Source organism: Beta vulgaris, chromosome 5, assembly GCF_026745355.1.
Source record: "Beta vulgaris subsp. vulgaris cultivar EL10 chromosome 5, EL10.2, whole genome shotgun sequence".
Classification (NCBI taxonomy): Eukaryota; Viridiplantae; Streptophyta; class Magnoliopsida; order Caryophyllales; family Amaranthaceae; genus Beta; species Beta vulgaris.
In genome coordinates this window covers 12,048,883-12,065,520 of record NC_079206.1, presented here as the reverse complement: position 1 = coordinate 12,065,520, position 16,638 = coordinate 12,048,883, and the positions used below count along the sequence as shown (strand labels likewise).

Genomic DNA, 16,638 nt, shown 5'->3' with positions numbered 1-16,638 from the left:
CACTTTGCCTTTGAATTCATCTTTACCGCCTACAGCTAGTAATCCTGTTTTTTAAATTGAAAGAAAATCTGTATGTTTGAAATTTAGCTGTCCTTTTTATTAAATAATGTAAATTAAGAGTCATCTTAGAGAATATTGCTTAAGAATTTTTCATCAGTTTTGTTGCAATTGCTGGTGGAAAAAACTTTATTTGCTACTTTTAATGCTATGGTCTTATACAAAACGGAGCATTTAATATCTAAATTTGGATTCTTTCCGTCTTTCTTAAACATATGTCTCTACTTTTTTGTCCTTTTTTTATTTGGAGGTCTAAACTATTTAAGAGTTTAGATAATTTTCTAAATTTTTAATATGTGGAGTCTTGTTTGATTTTCAAAATTTCATAATTTTTACTAATATGTAATTAAAGATATTAACAATATAAATTGTGCATTGATAGAAGTGAAAAAGTAAACAGAAAGAATAAGAAGAAGAATTTTTTAACTACAATAATACACATTTTTGTTCATTCTCTTGCAATAATACAGATTTTTGATTATTTTTAAATAATATAAACTTTTGTCTAGAATTACTCCAGTTGGGCAATGTGACCTTTAACATGTGAAACATGTAAAAGAAAATTTTCAATAACCGAAAATCTCTTTCTCTCTCCTCCCCTCCCCCTAGTCCCTACCAATTGAAACCTTATCATGAAACCATTAGACTCTTCCCTTTTCCCCCTTCCTCCTCTCCCACCCTAAACACAGACAACACCACGTCTCCCCTCATCCACCCTAGAAAACATCACTACCCCTTCCTCTACCCTTGAAAACACCAAGTCTCTCTCCCACACCCTCGAAACCACCCCCACCACTCGTTCAACCTCGAAAACCGCCCCCACCACTTGTTCACCCCTGAAAACCACCAAACCCAACCACCTCACCCCCGAAAACCACCAATCCCAGCCACCCAGCCTCGAATACCATCCCCCTCCACTCCTTCACCCCCGAAATACACAAAATCCAGCCACAATCACTATGAACCCACCCACTAAATCCTATCAACACAACACTCACCACCACGAACCCCAAATTACCCACAAAATAAAAATTCCAAACCACCCTAAATAAATAGCCAAAGCAAAACATCACCACCATTGTTTCTGGGTGGGGCTGATTTCGAGATATGGTGGTAGGTTTTAGGTAGGGGCCTAATTTCTGGGGTCTGATTTCAGGTAGGTGAGAGGTTGTTTTGCGTGTTGCGGCTATTTATAGGTGGGTGATGGGTTGTTTCAGGGGTAGAGGGGAGCTGATTCGACTGGGTGAGGTGCGATTTGGTGTTGGTGGTGGTCAAAGGGTAGTTAGCAGTGGGGCGAGGGGGTGGCAACTGTCTGGGGGGAAGGGGGCGGCTCTGCCAGGGGAAATGGGCAGTGGAGCGGGAAGGGGTGGGTAAGGGAGAAACACAGTGGAGGGGGAGCAAGAGAGAAGAATGAAATGAAAAAAAAGGAGGAAGAAGAACCAGAGCAAACAAGGAAGAAGAAGTGAGTGCCAAGTAAGCAATTTACCTGCACCAACAAGTAACTAACTGGTCATATCCTACTGGAGAATTTTTGGACAAAAGTTTGTATTATTTAAAAATAATCAAAAGTTTGTATTATTATGAGAGAACGGGCAAAAGTTTATATTATTCTAGTTAAAAAATCCTAAAAAGAACAAAGGGAATTCCTGCATTTTTATGTTCGAACGTTTGAAATTGATAGGTTAGTATAAAAATAGAGAACGTATTGTGTCGGACTCGTCCGACCATAATCTTTGGTCGGACGACTTTCAGGTGGTTCCAATTTTTTTTCAGTTAGTCTTAATTTTTTTTCAGGTAGTCTTAATTTTTTTCAGGTAGCCTTCATTTTTTTTTCAGGTAGTCTTCATTTTGTTTTCAGTTAGTCTTCTTTTTTTTTCAGTTGGTTTTTGTACTTCAGTTAGACTTACTTTGGGTTTCAGTTGGTCTTTATTATTTTTCAGGTAGTCTTCATTTTGTTTTCAGTTAGTCTTCTTTTTTTTCAGTTGGTTTTTGTACTTCAGTTAGACTTACTTTGGGTTTCAGTTGGTCTTTATTATTTTTCAGGTAGTCTTCATTTTGTTTTCAGTTAGTCTTCTTTTTTTTTCAGTTGGTTTTTGTACTTCCGTTAGACTTACTTTGGGTTTCAGTTGGTCTTTATTCTTTTTCAGGTAGTCTTCATTTTTTTTCAGGTAGTCTTCATTATTTTTCAGGTAGTCTTCATTTTTTTTTCAGGTAGTCCAACTGAAAAAAAAGTCCAACTGAAACAAAACAAAGTCCAACTGAAAGAAACAAAGTCCAACTGAAAAAAACAAAGCCAACTGAAAGAAAAACAAAGTCCAACTGAAAGAAAACAAAGTCCAACTGAAAAACAAAGTCCAACTGAAAAACAAAACACTAACCTCTGTTTTCTCTCACTTTTCCTTCTTCTTCATTCCTCTTAGCTGGTTTTTTTATGGTTGTAGTGAGGATTGCAAAACAGATGTTGAATATTCTTCTAGTGAGGATTGCAAAACAGATGTTGAATATTCTTCTAGTGAGGATTGCAAAACATATGTTAATTTTTTTTTTTTTGAAAAAATGGGGCGCCTGCCAAGGACGCCTCCACCGGTGGTGGGGCGTCTTTGGTGGGCGCCCCATTTTTTTCTGAATTTTTTTTTTTAAAAAAAAATTGGTAGGCGTCTACCGTGGACGCTCCACCACCGGTGGAGGCGTCCATGGCAGGCGCCTCACCATGTGGTGGAGCGCCTGCCATGGACGCCTCCACGGTGGTGGAGCGTCCATGGTGGACGCCTACCTATTTTTTTTTTTTAAAAAAATTTCAGAAAGGAATAAAACAGAGGAGAAGGTGGTGTGGAGCTACGGTGGTGGTGTTGTGTCGGTGGTGGTCCAGTGGTGTGGCGGCGGAGGTGCAGCGGCGGCGGCGGTGTTGTGTCGGTGGTGGTGTTTGGTTTTTTTTTTTCCTTTTTTTCAATCTATAATTATTTTTAATTAATTTGTCAATGAAGCAATCTAATAAGATAAATATGGGATGAAAATATTTGGGATATATATTTGGGATATATTTGTTATCTAAGTTAGGTAGCTAATATATCTTTTACATATTTCTATCTTTTACAGATTTCTAGCCGTAGGTTTAGGGATATTGGTTGCTTCCCCTGCCTATTATCTTGTATATATATATAGTTATGCAGATGGAATAAGAGAACAAGATGTGTGTAATTGTATGAAATTCGATGATTACAATCTCACTACTGCCTTCATTCTGAGACATTTCTAATTTTTGATGAATTTATTGATCGTATGATGATTTTTAAATGCATAGTTCAGATAGGTGTTGGTGGTGGTGGTGGTGGTGGTGGTGGTGGAGGGGGCATGAAGGTGATGGTAGTGTGGAAGAAGAAGGGGAAGTGAGGAAAGAGAAGAAAATAAAAAATACAAAAATACAGTATTTTATACAAATACAGGGCGTTACCAGGAAATTCTAGGGCGTGATTTAGCAAATGAGTAAAAATATGAACAAATAACAATGACTGATATTTTAGCTCAATATTTAGTTTGTGAAAGCTACATAATTTCGACAAAGATCAACATTGTGAATGTAAAATTTGTCAATCATGTTACATTTGTTGAGTATAATATATTGAACTCTCGTCATAATTTATTGATTATAATAGATCGATGATCAACTTCTAAATTTTATAATATGCCCCCTTCAAGGGGTGTTTATAACTGAATACTCGGATATGCGGGATAACTGTAATACCTTCCGGTGACCTAACCTGGGAAATTCGGGTATCCGATTTTTCCCGAGAGTCGTATGGTACCCGGGAATAATTAATCGAATTCAACATTACCATAGTCCATACGCACAACATTACTAACACTTTGTTGCAAAAAAATTAACACACCACTGCCGAGTGTAACGATAGTAATTCCAAATGGTCTTAGTGAAGTAGTGAGAAAAAGAAGGCTAAACTACACCAATTCTTGAATCTTTAGTGCTTAATTGATCAATTAGAAAGAGAAATTTTATGATCTTCTGCTAACAAATATTAGCAAATAGGCAAGAGAGTGCCAACTAAAAGTGATCAGTGAGCATGCAGGGAACCTTTCGAGGGTAAGAAAAAAAAAAAAGAAAACTTTAATTTTTTGAAAAAAGAAAAAATCGAAAACCAAAAGATTCGGGTTTTTGGATACTTGCTATACGTAATATTCAGGCCCGCGACTAGCCCAATTTACACCCCTTTTCCCAGGTTGGGTGCTCAGCCCATTAAAAATTTTCTATTCTATACTTATTTTATAGTGAAAGTATTGGGTCAGACCGTCTGACGTATTGTTTACTGTCAGACGGGCTGAGCCCAATACATCTTCTCTCTATTTCACTTTTTAGGTCACATTCTCTCTCCTCTATCTTCTTCTTCTTCTTCATAAGAGTACTACTGAGGATACTCATAGCGGTGGCAGTAACTGTAACGATGGCGTGGCCGTGGTAAAACCCGACCCAGATGGGGACTTCGATGGGTTAGCTGCTTAAACCCGACCCAGATGGGGACTTCGATGGGTTAGCTGCTAAGCAACTCCGAAGCTCATGGATAATCCAAAGGAAGAGTAAGGACACACAAGTCGATGTTCGAATTGTAGACGATGATGTGACCATTAAGCTTGTGCAGCGCAAGAAGATTAACTGCTTATTGTCTGTTTCAAGGAATTTTGATGAACTTCAGTTGGATTTACGCCAGTTGCTGGAGGCAAACACAGAAGCTTAAGTTTGCATTCAGCATGTCATCAAAGTTTTTGTGTTACAATTGTCTTTCTTTGTTAAGATAGTTACTACTTTATCAAAAAAAAAAAATTGTTTAACTTGAAGTTGAAGTGAGCTGCAATAATTTCATAATCTAACAAAGAAGAAAAAAATCAGCTAAGAGGAATGAAGAAGAAGGAGAAAGTGAGAGAAAGCAGAGGTTAGTGTTTTGTTTTCTTTTCAGTTGGTCTTTGTTTTCTTTCAGTTGGACTTTCTTTTCTTTCAGTTAGACTTTCTTTTATTTCAGTTGGACTTTCTTTTCTTTCAGTTGGACTTTCTTTTCTTTCAGTTAGACTTTCTTTTCTTTCAGTTGGACTTTCTTTTCTTTCAGTTGGACCAACTGAAAGAAATAATGGGCCAACTGAAAGAAATAATGGACTAACTGAAACAAAATGAAGACTACCTGAAGAAAATGTAGACTACCTGAAAAAGAATAAAGACCAACTGAAACCCAAGTAAGTCTAACTGAAGCACAAAAACCCATTGAAAAACAAAGAAGACTAACTGAAAACAAAATGAAGACTACCTGAAAAAAAATTGGAACTACCTGAAAAAAAATGAAGACTACCTGACAAAAATTGGAACCACCTGAAAGTCGTCCGACCAAGATTATGGTCGGACGAGTCCGACACAATACGTTCTCTATTTTATAATATATCTTCAATTTGCTCTTCTTATGACTATTGTTCGTTGTAAAGAGAGGAATTAATCATTCGTGCAAATTTAGTTACATGCATACACTAAATCAATAAAAGTGACAAATTATCACACACCCTTTATGTATACAAATATATTAAAAGACGTTCCTATCAAAGGTACGGGGTCATGGGACACTTTACTCAAGCTTCTAATGCAACTATTTATGATCTCATTAAAAAATATTAACAATGTGTAGCTACTAGAAATTCAACATATGTGAGAGTTTAACCACCAATTCATTACAATTTCAATGTTTAATGTTTCAAACTAAAATATAATAAAGTCTTATAATTATATGTATAACTATTCATATATAGACAAAGCCTTTTACACTTCTATAAGGTAATCACATTCTCTTACCCCAATTTCATTGACATTGTTATTTTATCCCCAATTCCTTGAAAGTTTTTTTAAAAACAATTTATTATGTCTTACGAAAAGCTAATAAAATCAATTATGAAACTTATAAATAATAATATATTTGATAATTGTCACTGCTCCATGCATTTTTTTTTAAGGTGAGGAGAATACCCTTGCAAGAAAGGGAGAAAATTGGAGATCCTTCTTGCAAGGGTTGAGAATCAAACCCCCTGTGGAGGAAGGAGGACCTTACAACCACTAGGCCAACCTTGATTCTCGTAACTGCTCCATGCATTACCAGGACCAAAAATACTAGTTATAAATTTTAATACGGGCCAAGTTATCTAGTTACATTAATATTAGAAGGTTGACAAAACGTATATTGAATTGAGCTTCTTATCCCATGCTCATACAAGGCCACTGGATTTGGAAGATAGAAGGTAGGTTTACATTAGTAACACTAGTAGCTCTTTCCCTGGACTCATCCTTTTCGTATGCCATTGACTTCTAGGTCATGCTTTTTGTTTACCACTTTTTTTTTTTTTTGTTATATATAACACAAGTTTCCTATAACATGGAAAAATTTTAGGGCTTAAATAAATTTTCAATTTTGTGGTTATGCTATTTTAGTTGGTATTCCCATCTATAGTTGAAGTTTCCTTTCTCAAATTTTATTTTAGCTGTTGAAATTTTCTCATACCTACTGATTATGAAATAGAGAAATTGCTTCCCCACTAGGCCACCAAGCCCCAAACATATTCTCCACTCCTTTTTCCCCCCTCAAAAATACATGGAAACTGACAAGTATCCCATGCATTTTATCACTATGTAATTTTCCTCCTCAATCAAATTCCCTATAAATCAAACTATTTATGGTTAAATATTTCCCATTCCATTCCTCAACATATATTTAATAAAGGGTTGTTTAACTTGAGCTTTTTGTGTTTGAACTAACAAGCACATAGCGATGGCTCTCTCACGTGCTACTCTTACTTTTATCTTTATAATGGTTCTTGTAGGGTCCACTTTCGCCCAAGGACCCTCTATGGCCCCAAGCCCGACCCCTGCCCCATCAATGACACCGGTTCCAGCCTCATCCGTGTCACTAATCCCAGCCCCGCCCACGCTTGCCCCAGGCCCGGCTCCTCTTGTATCCCCAATAGGTGCTCCACCAACCTTAACTCCAGCTCCAACCCCAATCCAAGCCCCAGTCCCAGTTCCAACTATGGGTCCATCCATTGCTACTGCTCCTGAGCCATTCACGGAGGGCCCTGCCCCGGCATCAGCCCCGGCCCCGGCCCTATCCCCTTTTTCCAACGTGGCTGACGTTGAGGATGCTCAAGCTGGTTATGGTTTTCTTCATGGAACCAATTTAGCTCTCTTGGCTGTCCTTGGAACAATTGCCGTATTTGCATGATCAAAATTCATGATGCACGAGTTAATTTGGACTATTGCTCATTTGTTAAACTCTTTTGTGGTCGTTTTATGAGATCACATCTTCCAAAATTCAGTATGTACCTTAGCTTACTTCTCTTCTTTTGTCATTTGACATATTTGTTTGACACATAATTTTTTATATGCTTTGATCTGCAAATTATTCATTCTCAAATATTCTTTGCTATTGAAGCTCCTTGAACTTGTAAGTTGTAACCAACTAACTATATATAAGTTGCTATTTATATATTGTAATTAATTATACCTAAAACATATAGATAATCTTGGCTCGCATATATATTTTGTTAGTAGAATCGATCATTTAGTAAGCTCGTCAGATTGGGATAATATGACAATTACTCTATATATATACTAGCATTTTTTGCACGCGATGCGTGCTTGAATTCTTTTCAAGACAGAAACTCAATTTTTTCCAACTTATATAACGGTCAAAATTTGAACATTAGACATACAAAGTATAATTATTTTTATTTACAAAATTTAATTGGTTTAGTCTATGTCACTTAAGTCTCTCACTTGTCTCTTTTTTTTTTTACTTTTCAAGGTCAAAATTCTATGAACAAAATAGAAATTTTATTGAATTTATCTATGATTTCTAATATTATAATTTAGTTGATTTTTAAATTAAGTACACTACGTCATATATTGTGAGGAAAGTGGACACTTGGATTTCAAGTCAAATTTTTGTGAGTATGTATTGACGTGGTAGTGTATTGGTTGTAGTTTGTAAGTTAATTTTTTGGTTTTTGTAAAATTTCATCATTTGAGTGATTTGTATAATGTAAATTATGCAATTCTATGATTTAAGTTGACTTGTGAGTGATTGTTATAATTTTATTTTCAGTATTTTTATTTGAATCCCCTTGGTTTGTAAGTGATTTGTAATTTACAAAGGAAAAGGGGTAAAATAGTCTTATCATTCGGGGACACCATAGCCCCCCTTCCCTTATATGATAGAGATATGTTGTACTTTAATTCTTGAATGATATTTTACATAAACCTCTTTACTTTGATAATTAATCGCTATTATATAATAGAAAGAGATAGGTCCAAATATATGTAAAAGTTTCATTATATATAGGAAACATTATGAAAAAGTAAATAATTTTTTTTCCTTATCTAACTTCTAAATTATGATTTCACTACAAATACACCTCAGGTTTTTTTCCTTGTGTAACTACTAAATTATGTTTGCACACATTGATATTTAAAAATTTTCATCGTTTCAATTTTTGTCCTTTTCTAAATTTTAACACTTTGAGCTTCAATTATATTTGAAATGAAATTTTGATTTTTTTCATACACAATTTGATATTGGATTTTTTTTTTGTAGAAAAACAAAAATCGTTACTTTTCGCAAATTAATTTAGTTTTTTTTTTTCTGAAAATGGATTGTTGCAAAAATTGTTCGCAAAAAGTTTGATATTGTTTTGTTTTTCAAAATTTATTTATGAACATGGACTTTTTGCAAAAGTTATTGGCAAAAATTTTAATATTGGCATTTTTTTAGAAAAAACTAAATTTGTTTTATATGAAAATGAATTAAATTTAAGTCTGATTGTATAAAAGCCTTTTTGAACTCATTGTTGTCATCTCCATTTTTTTAACTACATAACAGTCAACTAATTTGCTATTGTTTATTTCAACTTATGTGAAATAATTTTGAAGGTTAAAAGAATTATGTACCTTTTTCAAAGTTCGCAAATTGCCGATGGATGAATGTGTGATATCGCCGTCAAAATCTTATGCTTTTCTCAAATTTGTGTTTATAGGTAACTTTTGTGAGTATGTAATTGTGAATGGTTCTTGAGAACAGTGATCAGTAAGTAAATTTTTGTAGTAAATGTTTTTGTATGTATTGACATTCTAGGTTATTAGTTTTACTTTGTATGTTAATTTTAAGTTTTAATAAAGTTTTCTGATTATTTGAGTGATTTGCGTGATTTTTATAACATGATTTTCTTAATTATGAGTGATTTGTAAAGTTTCTTCTTTTAAGTGATTTGTGAGTGAGTGTTAAATTAATTTTTGGTTAGTTTTTTGAGTCCCGATTTTAATTTTGAGATTTCTTTTGTAATTTAGAAAGGGAAGGGGGGCAAAATAGTCAGTTCAAAAGAGGACACCATAGCTCCCCCCTTCCCTTATATAATAGATATATATATATATATATATATATATATATATATATATATATATATATATATAGGGGTAGAATCCGCTAAAAACAACTCTTAATCTGAAAACTGAAAACAGGGTAACTTTTACCACTTTTAGGGCAACTTTATATATTTTAAAGGTAACTTTTACCAGTTTTAGGGTAACTTTTAGTACGTTTAGGATAACTTTATTATGTCATAATTAATTTTCGTCTTTCTAGGGTAGCTTTGAGTATTATAAGGATAACTTTGAGTATTACAAGGGTAACTTTAATTTTTTTGATAAGTTTTGCTTATTGTATTCATTGAGGCAGATGTTACAATATAGAGCCTGCAAGGGTGCAGGTTCAAAGCGTGGATTATGCACCAGGGTGTACCATGCTCATTGTGCACCCAAAAAGAACATATCATTTATATAAAAGAACATGAGTTTTTTCTGACAACTTTTCTACTATAAAAAAGAACACACGACTTAAAATTAAAGAACATGTAAATCTGTATTTATAAAAGAACCTAAGTTATAATGAAAAGAACATATAGTAAATGAACATGTACGCTTAAGGTAAAAGAACATGTACCTTTTAAATTCAAATTTGAAAAAGGAATATTTAGTTGCAAATTTTAAGGAAACAAATAACAACAATTTTTTAAAATTATAGACTCTAAAAATGATAAAACGACGTAGTTTAGAACAGGGTGCACCATGCTCTACGTGCACTTGGGTGCATGTACTTATTTGCGGTGCAGGTTGGAGTTACATCCCAAGGTACATAAACATGAATCATCCATAATAACAGAACACAATAAAAGTTATAACGAAGCTACAAACTCATCGTGTCGGCAATAACATTAACTAAGGGTAACTTTTAAGTCTTGATATCTCCCACCTTCTTCTTCAACCTTCATCTTCTTCAACCTTTTTTTTTCCAGAGACTTTGCTCATTTCTTATTTTTGCTCAAATACAAGAAATTAGATTTTATAGATATATATAATTCAAGACCACATTGAAAATAACTAACTCGAGAATTTAACCGATAAGACTCATAAATTAGTTGTCATATGCTGCCCTTTTTTGTCTCTGTTATGACCATCTATCAGCCAATTAAAAATTTGCTTCATCTTGCTTCTTGCTGAAATTTGAAATTTTATAAGAACAGGATTTCTTCCAAACGAGGAAAAAAAAGAGTAGAAAGAACAGATTAAAAGAACAAAAAAAAGGGCATTAGACTTTGCTCATTATGTTTTTGCTCAATTTAACTGTTTTTTGCTCATTAATTTACAAATCTTTGCTCATATTAAAATTGAAAGCTTACTTAATCTACAATGGAGGTTGAAAATCGAAAACTTACCATCTCAGCCGTTGCATTCGAAACTTTAATCTAATCTCAAACGTTAAATTTGGTACAGATTAGTAACACATCTGGACATTATAAGCTCCTTTCTTTCTCTCTCTAAAACATCGAAACTCCCTTCCAAACCCATGAATCTCGAGATACTTTCATTCGAAACTAATGAATTGAATTTTGATTTCCTAATTCTAAATTTTCGAGATGCTTAATCTTCAATTAAACCTAAAATCTGAAAAAAATTTGAAAGCTTACTTAACCTTCAATGGAGGTCTTCCTTCAATGGAGATTGGAAGATGTTGCAAAAAGAACTTCACTTAGCAGTTTAGCACGATCTAGAAGAGGTAGCAACAGGAGAGAGAAAATATTTGGTAAAAGAGAATTGGGTGTTGCTGTTTACAAGAGAGAGGGAGAGAAAAAAAAAGAAAGCTAAATACTTGTGTCCACAGGATAATAATAGACGGTCCAGATTTTTTGTTTTCAGTTTTCAGCTTTATGGGTGTTTTCACAAGATCCTATTCCTATATATATATATATAGGGGTAGAATCCGCTGAAAACACCCCTTAATCTGAAAACTGAAAACAAGGGTAATTTTTAACCCCTTTAGGGTAACTTTTAACACTTTTAGGGTAACTTTTTCCAGTTTTAGGGTAACTTTATTATATTAAGGGTAGTTCTATATATTTCAAGGATAACTTTATTTATTATAAGAGTAACTATTACCATTTTTAGGGTAACTTTTACCATTTTTAGGGTAACTTTTAACAATTTTAGGATAATTTTATATACATTTCAAGGGTAACTTTTAGCACTTTTAGGGTAACTTTATATGCTATGAGAGTAACTTCTTCCACTTCTAAGGCAACTATAAAAAAATATCAAAACAACAATAACTCGATTTATCAACACTTGCAATAACATTCAATTTCGCAACAACAAGTGCTTGATAAAGAAAAAGCAAATTAACTATCAATAAAAATACAAGAAATTAAGAATTGTATATTTCCGGTTCGATATGTGATTGTCAAAAAAAAGTTCACGCATGATTCATCATCATTAATATAAACATATCTCTTCATTTTTGTCCAGTACAATCAAAATCTGCTACAAATAATTCAAATAAATACATTAATTATGAAAAATGTGAATGATCTTTCAAAATTCCAAACCAAACAGATCGAATTTGAAGACGACAAATAATTCAAAGACCAACCACAGAGTTCATCAAATTACTGACACGATACATTTTCAAGAAATTATGGACAGAGTAAGCAGTAATGTACAACGGACAATTTACCGTAGCGAATTTACTTCCAATATCACATTCTCATCCTTGATATTTATTTGCACAGCTCTTTGGAAATGGAAAATGAAGATCTCAACAAGCTTGTCTTCAGAAATGGAAAATGAAGATCTCTTGGCAATTTCGATTGAAAATTACTAGATTCAAAAATTCAGTTGAAGATCTATAATGATGACCAAAATGAGCTCAAAATTATCAGAAAATTAACAATTACTCATCAAATCACATAACTCAAAAAAAAAATTGTAAATGAAAATAAACTAAATCTAAAACCAAAACACAGAGGAAATCTTACTCGAAATTTCATCTCGATTTCTGAATTTTCGATTTGCGTTATTGCATCGCTCCTTCAATTTATGTTTTCGATTGATTGTTATATTTTGTTCTCGCATGATTTGTGATTGGAAAATCGGCAAGTTTTCTCAAGTAGTTTCAAGCGAATTTTGTTTTTCATGGTTCAAAATTCTGAGGATTTCTCTTCGATTTGCTGATGATCAAGTTTCCTTTTCCTAGAAGGAGAAAGGAGAAAGGAGAAGAGGAGAGAGAAAGTTTGATATGGAATAAACGAAGGATAAAGGAGAGAGGAGAAAGAAAATTTCTGAGTTTAAGAAGATAACGAAGGAGAGAGAGAAGAGAAGAGGAGAGAGAAAGTTTGATTCGATTTTTTGCTCAAACAATCATCCCTGAATTTCGTCCGTTAGATTATACTATGGATAATCTAACGGTTGAGATTGCTTGTTTTCAGTTTTCAGATTAGCTAGTGGTTTTCACAAGATCCTATTCCTATATATATATATATATATATATATATATATTATATATATATATATAGGGTTGGGTTCTAGTGAGAACCTTCTTATGGTGAAAACCGTGAGAACCACTTAAAATAAGCAAAAACTTCCTAAAACGAGCAAAAAAAAGTAACAAATGAGCAGAAACATAAAATGAGTAGAAAACATTAAGTTATCAAAAACGTAAAATGAACAAAAATGTAAAAGAAGAAAAACGTAATATGAGCATCAAAAAGTTACATGAGAAAAAAAAAAGTAAAATCAGCAAAACGTAAAATAAGCAAAAACGTTGATAAATGAGCATAAAATTGTTAAATGAGCAAAATCATAAAATAAGTGAAACAAAAAATGAGCAAAAATGTTATGAAATGATCAAAATCTTCGTAAAATGAGGAAAAATGAGTGGTTCTCACGGTTCTCACCATAAGGGTGGTTCTCATATGAACTTAAACATATATATATATATATATATATATATATATATATATATATATATATAGAGTCGGGATCATGTGAGAATAGAGAGTTATATGAGAATACCTAATTATATGAGAATAGCTTACCACCTTTAGATTATACAAACCGGACGGCTGGGATTAGCCCAAGCGGTAATAGCATAAACCACCTCTTCCAACCTCAATCTCGCGGCAACGTGGTAATTCAAAGCATTGGATGAAAAAAAAAAACAACGACTTACAAATGAGGAAAATTCGAAAAATCAAAACTTTCATCAATTGCAGAGAAGCATTTGAACCTTTGTCGTTGATCGAATTTATCCATCAATTATTTGTTCAATTCATCAATTCATACAACCTTGTTATTTCAATCATCAGGTACGAAAATAAAAAAACTAACCCAAAATTTTGTTTGCTGCAATTGAATTATAAACCTAGTTTATAGAAATCATTATTTGCTGCAATTGAGTCGAAATAATTAGGAATCATGCACATTACTACCTCCTAGATATTAGTAAATGCTGGTTGCTGGACTTTTAGAGGATGTCGAATTTTGCTGGTCACTGATATCGATTAGTGTAAATATTGTGTGGATAAATTGATTTGCAATCCTGGTATATTATTGCTTCTTGTTTCTCATCATCTCTTAAAGTTTGTCCTTAGGAGTTTGATGGTTTTCTGTATTGAATATGGGACACTAAGAGCTATCCATAAAATTGTAATGTTGAAACTTATTGCTTCTATTCTATTGTAAACATGACAAATTGAAGAAAATCGATTTTGATTTCAAAAGAAATCATCTGCACCAGTCACCAGGGTAATGTTGTGTCAGCAAATCATACCCCTGGATTCAAAAGACTGATTTATTCTTAGCTATGGGTGATGAGATGCTACAATTATTTTTCCAATTATTGAGTGATCATTCTCTGATCCTTCCTAGAAGATTTGCTCGAGAAGTCAGTGTTGTTGTGGGTTTTGTTACAGGACTTGTTGGTTTTCTTTTATTATTCTTAGTTGTGATTAACAGCTTAGGTATCTAACTATGAGTTGCATGTGAGTTGGTTTTCTAAATATTTGAGATTGGAAGGCTACCTTTTTTTATGTAGCCAAAGTGTGATGGAGGAAAAGGGTATAGATCTGTGTGTTGGGTTTTTGTTTTGACTGTTTCTATGTAACTAATTAAATATAGCCGGAAACTTGTAGAATTTTGATTGAAATATATAAAAGGGAAAGGTATTGCTTCTTTTTTGTTGTGGATCTTGTTGGATTTGTTTTTTAGATGAATGTAAATTAATTATTTCTCCTGTTACTGACTGAAAATTTTGAAAGTTTCTTGTTACAACACTCTACTTAAACTAGTACCTTATTATGTGTTGCTAACACACAAGGGAGACTATTTTTTTCCTCATATGCCACAGAAATGAGTAGGTAACAATATACTCATATTAGAAAAGGAAAAAGAAGGAATAAGAGATCAAGATTGACACTGGTCCCAATTTTCAGAGGAAATCATATAAATGTCTTACTATCTTACACAAGTAGGACAAACATAAACCATATAAATGAGTATGTAGCAAGCACTAGTCATTACATTCATATTATATGGCTTGAATGTACATCACCTATGGCTTGAAAGTACATCACTGATAGTTTGAAAGTACATCCCTGATCGCTTGAAAGTACATCACTGATGCCTAATCTATGGGGCTTGTAAAATGTTGTGACTTTTACTGAATTGTAATGGTTTATCAAATATTTTTTATAAGAGTTAAATGGGGTGATTTTATCACTTGAAGAAAGAGTTTGCATCAAGCGCTGAACTTTTTTATGTGTAGTGGATTTTATTCCTCTGAAACTTCTGTTTTTGCAGTGGAAGGAAATGGACAAACTTTTTTTTTTAACTCCGTGTTTATAATTTATGTCATAGAGTTAAGGTATCCACTTTTCCTTTGAACTTCCTGTAATCTTAGGTGGGAGTTTCATAATTAGGATTCAAGAGCTTATGTTGCTGAACTTTCTTGAAATTACTTTTATACATGTGGTTTAGAATCTCAATGAAATTTGGAATGTGTTTATTATGTTTCTAATTAGTGAAGAATCATCATTATGTTGGTCCAATTCTCAAAAAAGGTTTTGATTAGTGCCACAAATATCATGAAAAAAGAGAGAATGGTGTGAATGAGCAATGGAAGGCCAAAATGTTTGATGTGCCACAAATACTACTAGTATCTGATTATGTACTATGTGTCAGTGGTACTCAAGTTTCTTCATTCTCTATAGTTGTCCTCTTTCGTCGATGCGCATTGATTTTCTTCTTTTCTTTGGTTTTACAGTTGCTCAAAATGGATGATGCGGAGTAGTGGAAGGCCAAGATCTTTTCTTGATGCATATTGGTTTTACAGTTGCTATGCAGCATGCAACTACAATCAGAACAAATTTTGCTTTTATTAAAATGCATCTGCATTTCATATATAGGCTACAAAGAGAATGTAATTCAAATTTTGTCACTTGTCTCTATCATCTTTACTTGTGTGAAGGAAACGTATCCACATGCGGGAATTTTGAAGGTAGCTCACGGTTGGATATTAACCATTCTTTTGGTAGGCATTTTTAAATGACGATAATGTTAATAAATAATAGTGTAATCTATCATAAAATTTCATGCCAATGCTCATTCTGCAAATTTCCATCTCTAAACAAATGTTTTTCTTTAAGATGTTTCATTGCTCATCAATAGTCAATGCTACCTTCTAAAGTAGTTTCAGAACAAATAAGCAATCCATAAATATTGACATATAAATCCTTTTACGAAAAATTACACCAAAATTCATTGCCAATACTGCCATTTACTATAGCCTACCAAACAGATAATGAGTTCTCATTATAGTAAAAGGGACTAGTTTCTCATCTAAAAACTTGTTGATAACGAGGAATTGTTCAATAACTCTGGTGGTTGTTAAGAGCTACTAGCATTGAGCCATCGATGTCTTGGCAAACTAAAGGTGAAGGCAAATTTTGCGTGCTTGTCTAGTAAACATGAGCGATTCTGGAACTTTTGTGTTTGGTCGACACAATTTACGATGAAGCTTCTGTCAATATAGTACAATATGCAGAGAAATACTTCTGCATATGAGTTAGATTTACCTCAAAGATTGTTCTTTTCTTAGTAATTGTAAAATAGGAATCTGTGTATGATTCCTGGGAATACGAGGTTGATTTGTACATAATTTTTCA

General features: G+C 33.3%; 2 long non-coding RNA genes across 2 annotated transcripts; both read right to left on the bottom strand.

The window, feature by feature from the left end:
* Positions 1–10,274: 10,274 nt before the first annotated feature.
* Positions 10,275–11,288, bottom strand: LOC104895696 (uncharacterized). Its single transcript, XR_007273980.2, has 2 exons — positions 11,115–11,288; positions 10,275–10,638 (listed from the first exon to the last, which is right to left on the bottom strand). It is a non-coding gene; the product is annotated as an uncharacterized LOC104895696 (long non-coding RNA).
* A 699-nt stretch (positions 11,289–11,987) lies between these two features.
* On the bottom strand, positions 11,988–12,858 carry LOC130591447 (uncharacterized). Its single transcript, XR_008969234.1, has 2 exons — positions 12,454–12,858; positions 11,988–12,321 (listed from the first exon to the last, which is right to left on the bottom strand). It is a non-coding gene; the product is annotated as an uncharacterized LOC130591447 (long non-coding RNA).
* Positions 12,859–16,638: the final 3,780 nt, after the last annotated feature.